Here is a 12,514-nt window from a genome sequence, read left to right as displayed (position 1 = left end):
TGGGTCATAAGGTAGTTCTATTTTCAGTTTTTTGAGGAACCACCATACTTTCTTCCATAATGGTTGTACTACTTTACATTCCCACCAACAGTGTATGAGGGTTCCTTTTTCTCCACAGCCTCTCCAACATTTGCTATTACCTAACTTGCTAATAACAGCTAATCGAACAGGTGTGAGGTGGTATCTCATTGCCGTTTTGATTTGCATTTCTCTAATAGCTAAAGAAGATGAGCATCTTTTCATATATCTGTTGGCCATTTGTATTTCTTCCTGGGAGAAGTGTCTATTCATATCCTCTTCCCATTTTTTTATTGGATTGTTTGTTTGTTTGTTGTTGAGTTTTATGAGTTCTTTGTATATTTTGGATATTAGGCCCTTATCTGAGCTGTTGTTTGAAAAAATCATTTCCCATTTAGTTGGCTTTCTGTTTATTTTGTTATCAGTTTCTCTTGCTGAGCAAAAACTTCTTAGTCTGATGTAGTCCCATTCATTAATTTTTGCCTTCACTTCTCTTGCCTTTGGAGTCAAATTCATAAAATGCTCTTTAAAGCCCAGGTCCATGAGTTTAGTACCTATGTCTTCTTCTATGTACTTAATTGTTTCAGGTCTTATGTTTAGATCTTTGATCCATTTTGAGTTCATTTTTGTACAGGGGGAGAGACTGTAGTCCAGTTTCATTCTTTTGCATGTGGCTTTCCAGTTTTCCCAGCACCATTTATTGAAGAGGCTTTCTTTTCTCCATTGTGTGTTGTTGGCCCCTTTATCAAAAATTATTTGACTATATATATGTGGTTTTATTTCTGGACTTTCTATTCTGTTCCATTGGTCTGAGTGTCTATTTGTCTGCCAATACCATGCTGTTTTGATTGTCGTGGCCCTATAATAGAGTTTGAAGTCAGGTATTGAAATGCCCCCAGCTTCATTCTTTTTCCTTAGGATTGCTTTGGCTATTCGGGATTTTTTATAGTTCCATATAAATCTGATGATTTTTTGCTCTATTTCTTTAAAAAACGTCATTGGAAGTTTGATGGGAATTGCATTAAATTTGTATATTGCTTTGGGTAATATAGCCATCTTGATTATATTTATTCTTCCTAGCCAAGAACAAGGTATATTCTTCCATCTCATTATATCTTTTTCGATTTCTCTTAACAATGGTTTATAGTTTTCATTATATAAGTCCTTTACATTCTTTGTTATGTTTATTCCTAAGTATTTTATTTTTTTTGTTGCAATCGTGAAGGGGATTATTTTTTTGAGTTCATTCTCAGTTGTTTCATTGTTGGCATATAGAAAGGCTATTGACTTCTGTATGTTAATTTTGTATCCTGCGACCTTACTGTATTGGCTTATTGTTTCTAGTAGTCTTTTTGTGGATTCTTTGGGGTTTTCGATGTATAGGATCATATCATCTGCAAAAAGTGATACCTTTACTTCCTCTTTTCCGATATGGATGCCTTTTATTTCTTTATCTTGTCTGATTGCTCTGGCTAGAACCTCTAGTACCACATTAAATAAGAGTGGAGAGAGTGGACAACCCTGTCTTGTTCCTGATTTAAGGGGGAAAGCCTTCAGTTTAGTGCCATTTAATATGATGTTAGCTGATGGTTTATCATATATGGCCTTTATCATGTTGAGATATTTTCCTTCTATACCCATTTTGTTGAGAGTCTTAAACATAAAATTGTGTTGTATTTTATCGAAAGCCTTTTCTGCGTCTATTGATAAGATCATGTGGTTTTTGTTCTTTGTTTTGTTGATATGGTGTATTACATTAACCGTTTTACGTATGTTGAACCATCCTTGAGATTCTGGGATGAATCCCACTTGATCATGATGTATTATTTTTTTAATATGTTGTTGTATTCAATTTGCCAGTATTTTGTTTAGTATTTTAGCATCTGTATTCATTAGAGATATTGGTCTGTAGTTTTCTTTCTTTGTGCCATCCTTGCCTGGTTTTGGTATGAGGGTTATGTTGGCCTAATAAAATGTGTTTGGAAGTATTGCTTCTTCTTCAATTTTTTGGAAGACTTTGAGTAGAATAGGAACCAAGTCTTCTTTGAATGTTTGATAAAATTCGCTGGTATAGCCGTCAGGGCCTGGACTTTTATTTTTGGGGAGGTTTTTAATGGTTTTTTCTATTTCTTCTCTACTGATAGGTCTGCTTAGGCTTTCTGCTTCTTCTTGACTCAGTCTAGGAAGGTTGTATTGTTCTAGGAATTTATCCATTTCTTCTAGGTTGTTGAATTTAGTGGCATAAAGTTTTTCATAGTATTCTACAATAATTCTTTGTATATCTACGGTGTCCGTGGTGATTTCTCCTCTTTCATTTTGGATTTTGTTTATATGAGTTCTTTCTCTTTTTTCCTTGGTAAGTCTTGCCAAGGGTTTGTCAATTTTGTTGATCTTTTCAAAGAACCAGCTCCTTGTTCTATTAATTTTTTCTATAGTTTTTCTGTTCTCTAATTCATTTATTTCTGCTCTGATTTTTATTATCTCCTTTCTTCGGCTGGTTTTGGGTTGTCTTTGTTCTTCTTTTTCTAGTTCCTTAAGGTGGGAAGTTAAGTGGTTCACTTGGGCTCTCTCTTGTTTGTTCATATATGCCTGAAGTGATATGAACTTCCCTCTTATCACGGCTTTTGCTGCATCCCATAGATTCTGATATGTCGTATTGTCATTTTCATTAGTCTGTATATATCTTTTGATCTCTGCACTTATTTCTTCTTTGACCCATTCATTTTTTAAAAGTATGTTGTTTAGTTTCCACATTTTTGTGGGATTTTTTTCCTCTTTTTTGCAGTTGAATTCTAGTTTCAAGGCTTTATGATCAGAAAATATGCTTGGTACAACTTCAATTTTTCTGAATTTGCTGATGTTGTTTTTGTGGCCCAACATATGGTCAATTCTTGAGAATGATCCATGTACACTGGAGAAAAATGTATACTCAGTCACTTTGGGATGAAATGTCCTGTAGATGTCTATCATATCCAGGTGCTCTAGTGTTTTGTTTAAGGCCACTATGTCTTTGTTGATTCTCTGTTTGGATGACCGATCTAGAGCCGTCAACAGTGTATTGAGGTCTCCAAGTATGATTGTATTTTTGTCAGTTTTTGTTTTAAGATCAATAAGTAGCTGTCTTATATATTTTGGTGCTCCTTGGTTTGGTGCATATATATTAAGAATTGTTATGTCTTCTTGATTCAGTGTCCCCTTAGCCATTATGAAATGGCCATTTTTGTCTCTGAGTACTTTTCCTGTCTTGTAGTCAGCATTATCCGATATGAGTATTGCTACACCTGCTTTTTTTTGGATGTTATTTGCTTGGAGTATTGTTTTCCAGCCTTTCACTTTGAATTTCTTTTTATCCTTGTTACTTAGATGAGTTTCCTGTAGGCAGCATACAGTTGGATTTTCTTTTTTAATCCATTCTGCTATTCTGTGCCTTTTTATTGGTGAGTTTAATCCGTTTACATTTAGTGTAATTATTGATACTTGTGAGTTCCCTATTGCCATTTTATATCTTGCTTTCTGTTAGTTTTGTGTCTTGTTTGATCCTTCTCTTTCGTTTTTCTATCTTTTGTTTTTATTTGGTTGTATTCCATACATCTTTCCTCTGTTGCTATCTTTTTTATCTCATGTGCTTCTGTGGTGGTTTTTTCAATGGTGGTTACCTTTGAGTAATGAAAAGGGTCCCTACCCTGTTCATTGTAGCGAACTATTTTGTGAGTACTTTTGCACTCCATCGTCCTTTGCTACTGTTAATCTCCATTTTCTCCCCCTCTTTCTTTTTGTTGTTGTCACAGTTTAAATTTGGTTTTATTGTGTTCTTCTTGGAGCTTTTACTTGTGGCTCTGTTTTTTTTTTTGTTCTTTGTATCTGATTGGAGAACCCCCTTTAGTAATTCCTGGAGTGGGGGTTTTCTGATGATAAATTCCCTCATCTTTTCTGTATCTGTGAATGTTTTTATTTCTCCTTCATATTTGAAGGATAGCTTTGATGGGTATAGTATTCGTGGCTGAAAGTTCCTCTCTTTCAGGACTTTAAATATTGGGGTCCACTCTCTTCTAGCTTGTAGAGTTTCTGCTGAGAAATCTGATGATAATCTAATGGGCCTTCCTTTATATGTTGTATTCTTCTTTTCCCTGGCTGCCTTGCGAATTTTTTCTTTGCTGTTGGTTTGTGTCAATTTCATTATGATATGCCTTGGAGTAGGTTTGTTGGGGTTAAGAAAACTTGGAGTTCTGTTTGCTTCTTGAACATGAGGCTTTAGTTCTTTCCACAGGCTTGGGAAGTTCTCATCTATTATTTGTTTGAGTATGTTCTCCATTCCATTTTCTCTCTCTTCTCCCTCTGATATACCTATTATTCTTATGTTATTCTTTTTGATGGAGTCAGATAATTCTTGTAGGGCTATCTCATTTTTTTTTATTTTTAAGTCTCTTTCTTCTTCTCTCTGTTGTGCCTCAAGTTGCTTGTCTTCTATTTCACTAATCCTCTCTTCTATCTGACCTGTTCTATTAGCTAAGCTTTGTTACTTCGTTTTTCAGCTCGTGAATTGAGTTTTTCATCTCTGTTTGATTTGTTTTTATAGTTTCAATTTCCTTGGACATATATTCTTTGTGTTCATTGAGTTGTTTTCTGAGCTCCCTAAATTTCCTTTCTGTGTTTTCTTGTATATCTCGGAGGATTTTTAGGATTTCTATCTTGAATTCTCTGTCATTTAGCTCCAAGGTTTCCAATATATTAAATTTTTTCTCCATAGATTTTTCCTCATCTAGCTGTGTTACCTCTCTTTCTTTTGTATCCATGATATTCGATTTTCTCTTCCTTAATGGCATCTTTGGGTGTATTGCGAAGCATCTGGAAGCTCCAAGTATAGGTTTTTCTGTTTCTGGTTGAAGATCTTGTTGAGTTTTGGGGGAGATTTATCGGTATCGCTTCCTACCCCGCCATTACTCTGACGTCATCTCCACACTTAAATTTTAATAAAATAATTTACAATGTAATAAAAGATTTAAAATAAATCTGGAGCATAGACCAAGATTAAAATATTGGATTGTCAGCAATTTGTTTTGCCTGTCATTTTGGAGATAGCTTCGAAATAAAATTAATATTTTTAAGATGTTTTATGTTTTTGGGTTTATAATATATTATTCTTTTATATTAATTTTGGGGTTTGGGTTATGTAATAAAGGCACACTCTTCTATCATAAAAGCTCAAAATTTTTTTACTGATGACATCAGATCATTTACAATAACATGGATGGACCTTGATAACATTATAAGGTATGAAATAAGTAAATCAAAAAAACCTAAGAACTATATGAATCCATACATACATGGGACATAAAAATGAGACTCAGAGACATGGACAAGAATGTGATGGTAACATGGGGGGTGTTGGGGGGATGGGGCTAGGAAAGAGAGAGAGGGTGTGGGGGAGGGGAGGGGCACAAAGAAAACCAGATAGAAGGTGATGGAAGACGTTTTGACTTCGGGTGAGGGGTATGCAGCATAATCAAATGTCAAAATAATCAGGAGAGGCCCTGGCCACTTGGCTCAGCGGTAGGTGTCCGCCTGGTGTGCGGGGGACCCAGGTTCAATTCCCGGCCAGGGCACAAAGGAGAAGCGCCCATTTGCTTCTCCACCACCACCCCCCTTCCTCTCTGTCTCTCTCTTCCCCTCACACAGCCAAGGCTCCATTGGAGCAAAGATGGCCCGGGCGCTGGGCATGGCTCCTTGACCTCTGCCCCAGGCACTAGAGTGGCTCTGGTAGTGGCAGAGCGATGCCCCGGAGGGGCAGAACATCGCCCCCTGGTGGAAAGAGCGTTGCCCCTGGTGGGCGTGCTGGGTGGATCCCGGTCGGGCACATGCGGGAGTCTGTCTGACTGTCTCTCCCTGTTTCCAGCTTCAGAAAAAAAAAAATCAGATGTTTTCTCTCAACATATGTACCCTGATTTATCAATGTCACTGTATTAAATTTAATAATAAAATCAAACTTTTTGTATATTATTATCTCTTTTAAATATTCACAATTCCTTCACTTCAACCTTAAATTTTATATTGTAGAATACACAATATACATATTACTCTATTTGTAGTACAATATATTTTTAAAATAACATATACACAGCTGTCTGAGTAGGAAATTATCTTGGTGGATTATTTTTACAATTCCTAAAGGTTCAGGAAAAAGTAACTGCTAAAGAAAGCAAAACAAAATAACTTTGTGTTTCTCACTTTCTTTGCTTAAAACATCAGTGTGTATACAGATGAGCCCGGGCTCACCAACTTGAGCATAGGGTCACTGACTTGAGCGTGGGATCATTGGCATGATCACATGATCTCTTGCTTGTGCCCAAAGGTCATTGGCTGGAAGCACAAGGTGCGACCTTGAGCCCAAGATTCAGGCTTCAGCAAGAGATCACCAGCTTGGCTGGAGCCCCCTGGTCAAGGCGCATATGAGAAAGCAATCAATGAACAACGAAAGCGCTGCAACTACTAGTTGATACTTCTCATCTCTTTCCCTTCCCCTTCCTCTGCTTCTCTGTTTCTTGATCTCTCTCACACACACACAAACACACACATACAAAAACAATTAGTGCATCAAAATACTTATATATTTTTAATACAAGTTTAAATCACTCTAGCTATGCTGAAACTCTTGCTATCAATTTAATGAATGCTGAAGTTAATGGAAAGTAACTGTGATTAGAAATTCAGTTTTAGGCCTGGCCAGAGAGTTTGGTTGTTTAGGGTATCATCCCGAAACACAGAAGTTGCTAGTTCAATCCCCAGTCAGGGCACATCCAGGAACAATATTCCTGTTTCTCTCTCACTCTCTAACTTCCTCTCTCTAAAATCAATAAAATAAAACATTAAAAAAAAGAAATTCAATTTTATATCATCATTTTCTTGAAATACAATCATTGTTTTATAAAATAAATGTTTCTTTAAATTTGTATTAATGCTTACTTATCTCCTTTGTTGATTTTATTTCTATATAAAAATATATCTGAAGAAAAAGGTTGTACTACTACAGGAAATAAAATAAATGGACTTCAAAACTCAGGAAAATATAAGAGTATTGGAGATTTCAGGGATAGGCGTAATTATTACGTCAGGCCCATTGTAGTCCTCAGGCAGTTGCTCTAGTACAAGTGCAGTCCTTGCCAGTGGTGGTTCACAGTGCTGCCCCCAAGTGATGAGATTCAAGTAATTTAACAAGCAGTTCTCTGCCCTAATATCAAGCATCATCGACGGTGCGATTTATCCTGAACCATCTTTTCACTGTAGGAGGGAATTAAAATGTGTATTCCATCACAGGTATAATGAGTTTCATGAAATGAATTAATAAGTATTACAAGCATAGTTCTATCAGATTTTTCAACCTGTGAACAGAATGAACATTACTAGGGCTGCTTAGAATACACTGTTGTACAGATGAAAGTTAAAAAAGAGTAAGGAGTGTGAATTTCTGATTTCCACATTAGGCAGCTGAGGTCCACAACTAAGAACCCTGATTACAAGTGCTATTTTAACCGGTTCAATGAACTCAACAAATTTTAGGTATCAGTTCTGCCAAACCCATGAGAACTGGCTGAATACCACAACTGCTGACCCTTACCCCCATAAAGAAAACTATTCAAATATCCAAATGTAACACATAGTTCTGACACTGGGTGGGCGTCCCAGAAGTATTTACTATGAAAAAGCACAATGGCCATCACTATTAGCTTTAGTCTGTCTGTTATGGCCAGTTTACTGAGCAATTTTGACTTCCTAAACTAAAAATATTATTGGAAAATTGTTTTATAGTAAATAGGGTAAAAATGCTTTTTAAAAATATTTTTCGCCCTGGCCTGTTGTCTCAGTGGTAGAGCGTCAGCCTGGCGTGCGTGAGTCCCCGGTTCAATTCCCGGCCATGGCACACAGGAGGAGCGCCCATCTGCTTCTCCACCCCTCTCCCTCTCCTTCCTTTCTGTCTCTCTCTTCCCCTCCCGAAGCCGAGGCTCCATTGGAGCAAAGATAGCCCGGGTGCTGAGGATGGATCTGTGGCCTCTGCCTCAGGCGCTAGAATGGCTCTGGATGCAACAGAGCAATGCCCCAGAGGGGCAGAGCATCACCCTTTGGTGGGCATGCCGGTTGGATCCTGGTCGGGCGCATGCAGGAGTCTGTCTGACTGCCTCCCCATTTCCAGCTTCATAAAAATGCAACAAAAAATTTCTTTTTGGGGGGAACTAAAGATAGCAGTGGAGTATGCGGACTCACAGACACCCAGCTCTCACCACCAAACTGGAATATAAATCAATTTAGGAAAAATCAGCATGAGAAAACAACTGTGGACTACAAGAACAGCTCTCTAAAACCAAGGAGCAAAGAAGAAGGCACAGCAAACCTGGTAGGGACTTACTGAATCTCCCTTGCTTACAAGAACAGAGGAGAGGGGGTGAGACTGAGAGCCCAAAGGGTATCTCACTCCAGGGAAAAGAGCAGAAAATACTGCTCACAGCCACTTGCCTGGCGACCAGGGAGCAAGGTGTGTTGAAAAGACCAGCTTATCTCCCAAGTGGGAAGGAGAGACAGAGGGACAGACTGTGAGGGGCTAAGGAATGCAGGAGACGACCTAAAAAACTGACTCATCTGTGCTGGAGGCGGCCATAGCTGGGGAAGGGAATGATCCTTCCACAAAACAGTACTGAATTGCTTCCAGATCAGAGATCTCTAGACATCTCTCTGACTCCAATCAGCAAAACAAGACACAGATGAAGCCTGACCTGTGATGGCGCAGTGGATAAACCGTCAACCTGGAATGCTGACGTCGCTGCTTCAAAACACTGGGCTTGCCTGGTCAAGGCACATATAGAAGTTGATTCTTCCTGTTCCTCCCTCCCTCTTCTCTCTCTCTCTCTCTCATTCTCTCTCCTCTCTAAAAAGTTATAAAGAAAAGTTTAAAAAAATTAAAAAAAAAACCCAGCTGGAAACAAGAAGTGGGGAGGAGGGGCAGTAACTCCAGTCTCCATGGAGATCTGAGGTACACCTCCCCCTACCAAAGTTGAGAAAACACTCTGCCCCCAGAGAGATTAGTTGGTGGAAGAGGCCTTCAGAGTCTCAGGTTACACCCACCGCATTCCTGGATACAGTTGCAAGGAAGCGCCTTACTGAGATCAGTAAACAAGACTATCACCTCTTAAGAAAGAAACAAATCAAGACTTCAAAGCTGCCCAATTCCAAAAGTGGATTACAAATAATAGCTGATACCAACCCAAGAAGACCTAGAAATGACACAATTGAAAACTGGAGGCAGTCAACACCAAGCCTAGACTCAAACAACTCTACAATAAAACACCCACACACAGATAATGAGAAGACAAAGAAGTGCAAGCCAAATGAAACCACAAGAGAAACTTTTAGGAGATGAACTGAGTGATCTGGAAATAATCACACTTCCAGATGCAGAGTTCAAAATAATTATTGTAAAGATGCTTAGGGATCTTACAACAACAATGGATGGTCATTATGAACACCTAAATAAAGAAATAGCAAGTATAAAAAAGGATATTGAAATATTAAAAAAGAATCAGTTGGAGATGACAAATACAATATCAGATATAAGGACCACAATGGAAGGAATTAAAACAGGATGGATAGAGCTGAGGATCGAATCAGCGCGTTGGAGGACAACTTGAATGAAGGCAACAAAGCAGAGAAGAAAAAAGAAAAGAGACTCAAAAAGTCTGAGGAAACTCTTAAAGAGCTCTGTCACAACATGAAGAGAAATAACATCTGCATCATAGGAGTTCCTGAAGAAGAAGAAAGAGAACAAGGAGTAGAGACTTTGTTCAATCATATCATAGCTGAAAACTTCCCTAAATTAATGCAGGAGAAACTCTCACAAGTTCAAGAAGCACAGAGGACTCCATTAAAGAGAAACCCAAAGAAACCTACACCAAAACACATCATAACTAAAATACCAAATCTAAGTGATAAAGAGAAAATATTAAAAGCTGCAAGAGAAAAAAAGCTATCACCTACAAAGGAGCCTCCATAAGGATGACATCCGACTTCTCAACAGAAACACTTGAGGCCAGAGGCAATGGCAAGAAATATTCAAAGTAATGCAGAACAAGAACCTACAACCAAGACTACTTTATCCAGCAAGGCTCCATTTAAAATCAAAGGAGAAATAAAGAGCTTCCCACAGAAAAAACAACTCAAGAAATTCATTACAACCAAACCAATGCTGCAGGAAATGTTAAGGGGCCTGTTGTAAAGAGATCAAAGTGGGAAAAGAATATAGCAAAAAAGAAATACAGCTATAAAGAATAAAATGGCAATAAACAACTACATATCAATAATAACCATACATGTAAATGGATAAAAATTATCCAATCAAAACATATAGGGTACCTGCATAGATAAGAAAAAAGGACCTGTACATATGCTGTCTACAAGAGACAAACCTTAGAATAACAGATACACATAGATTGAAGGGAAAAGGATGGGAAAAAAAACCATTTCATGCAAAAGGAAATGAAAAAAAAGCTGGGGTAGCAATACTTATATCAGACAAATTGGACTTTAAAACAAAGGATATAGTAAGAGATAAAGAAGGCCACTACATAATGATAAAGGGAGTAATCCAACAGGAAGATATAACTATTATAAATATCTATGCACCTAATATAGGAGCACCTAAATATATAAAGCAGACTTTGATGGATTTAAAGGGCGAGATCAATAGCAATATTATAATAGCAGAGGATTTCAATACCCCACTAACATCACTAGATAGATCCTCAAGAAAGAAAATTAACAAAGAAACAGCAGACTTATTAAACACACTAGATCAACTCAATTTAATAAATATCTTCAGAACCTTTCACCCTAAAGCAGCAGAATATGCATTCTTTTCAAGTGCTCATGGTACATTCTCTAGGATAGACCACATTTTAGGGCACAAAAGTGGTCTCAACAAATTTAAGAAGATTGAAATCATATCAAGCACTTTCTCCAATCACAACAGCATGAAACTAGAAATGAACCACAACAGAAAAGCTCAAAAATTCTAAAACACAAGGAAACTAAATAGCAGGTTGTTAAATAACGAATGGATTAAGAATGAGATAAAGAAGAAATAAAAAACATTCCTAGAAACAAATGACAATGAGTATAGAACAACTCAAAATTTATGGGACAAAACAAAAGCAGTACTGAGAGGGAAGTTCATAGCACTACAGGCATAGTTTAAAAAACTAGAAAAAGCTCAAATAAACAACTTAACCCTGCATCTAAAAGAACTAGAAAAAGAACAGCAAGTAAAGCCCAAATGTAGTAGAAGGAAGGAAATAATAAAGATCAGAGCAGAAATAAATGACATAGTGACTAGAGAAACATTACAGAGGATCAATGAAACTAGGAGCTGGCCCTGGCCCGTTGGCTCAGCGGTAGAGCGTCGGCCTGGCGTGCGGAGGACCCGGGTTCGATTCCCGGCCAGGGCACACAGGAGAAGCGCGCCCATTTGCTTCTCCACCCCTCCGCAGCGCTTTCCTCTCTGTCTCTCTCTTCCCCTCCCGCAGCCAAGGCTCCATTGGAGCAAAGATGGCCCGGGCGCTGGGGATGGCTCTGTGGCCTCTGCCTCAGGCGCTAGAGTGGCTCTGGTCGCAACATAACGACACCCAGGATGGGCATAGCATCGCCCCCTGGTGGGCAGATGTCACCCCATGGTGGGCGTGCCGGGTGGATCCCGGTCGGGCGCATGCGGGAGTCTGTCTGACTGTCTCTCCCTGTTTCCAGCTTCAAAAAAATGAAAAAAAAAAACAAAAAAAACTAGGAGCTGGTTCTTTGAAAAGGTAAACAAGATCGATGAACCTTTAACTAGACTCACCAAGAAAAAGAGAGAGAGGACTCAAATAAATAAAATTAGAAATGAGAGTGGCAAATAACAACTGACACAACAGAAATACAAAATACTGTAAGATAGTACTATGAGGAACTGTATGCCAAAAAACTAGACAACCTAGGTAAAATGGACAAATTCCTTGAAACATACAATTTTCCAAAAATCAATCTGGAAGAATCAGAAAACCTGAACAGACCAATTACACCAAATGAGATTGAAACAGTTAACAAAAAACACCCAACAAAGAAAAGGCCAGGGCCTGATGACTTCACAAGTGAATTCTACCAAATATTCAAAGAACTAACTCCGATCCTTCTCAAACTATTTTTAAAACTTCAGAGGAAGGAAGACTTCCAAGCTCATTTTATGAGGCGAGCATAATTCTGACTCCAAACCCAGGCAAAGACAACACAAAGAAAGAAAATTACAGACCAATATCTCTGATGAATATAGATGCTAAAATCCTCAACAAAATATTAGCAAACCGGATCCAACAATATATGGAAAAAATCATACACCATGATCAAGTGGGATTTATTCTGGGGAGCCAAGGCTGGTACAATATTTGTAAACCAATCAATGTGATTCATCACATAAACAAAAGGAAGG

The sequence above is a fragment of the Saccopteryx leptura genome, chromosome 2 (assembly GCF_036850995.1).
Source record: "Saccopteryx leptura isolate mSacLep1 chromosome 2, mSacLep1_pri_phased_curated, whole genome shotgun sequence".
In the NCBI taxonomy this organism is placed as follows: domain Eukaryota; kingdom Metazoa; phylum Chordata; class Mammalia; order Chiroptera; family Emballonuridae; genus Saccopteryx; species Saccopteryx leptura.
Note: the sequence above shows the minus strand (reverse complement) of the source record.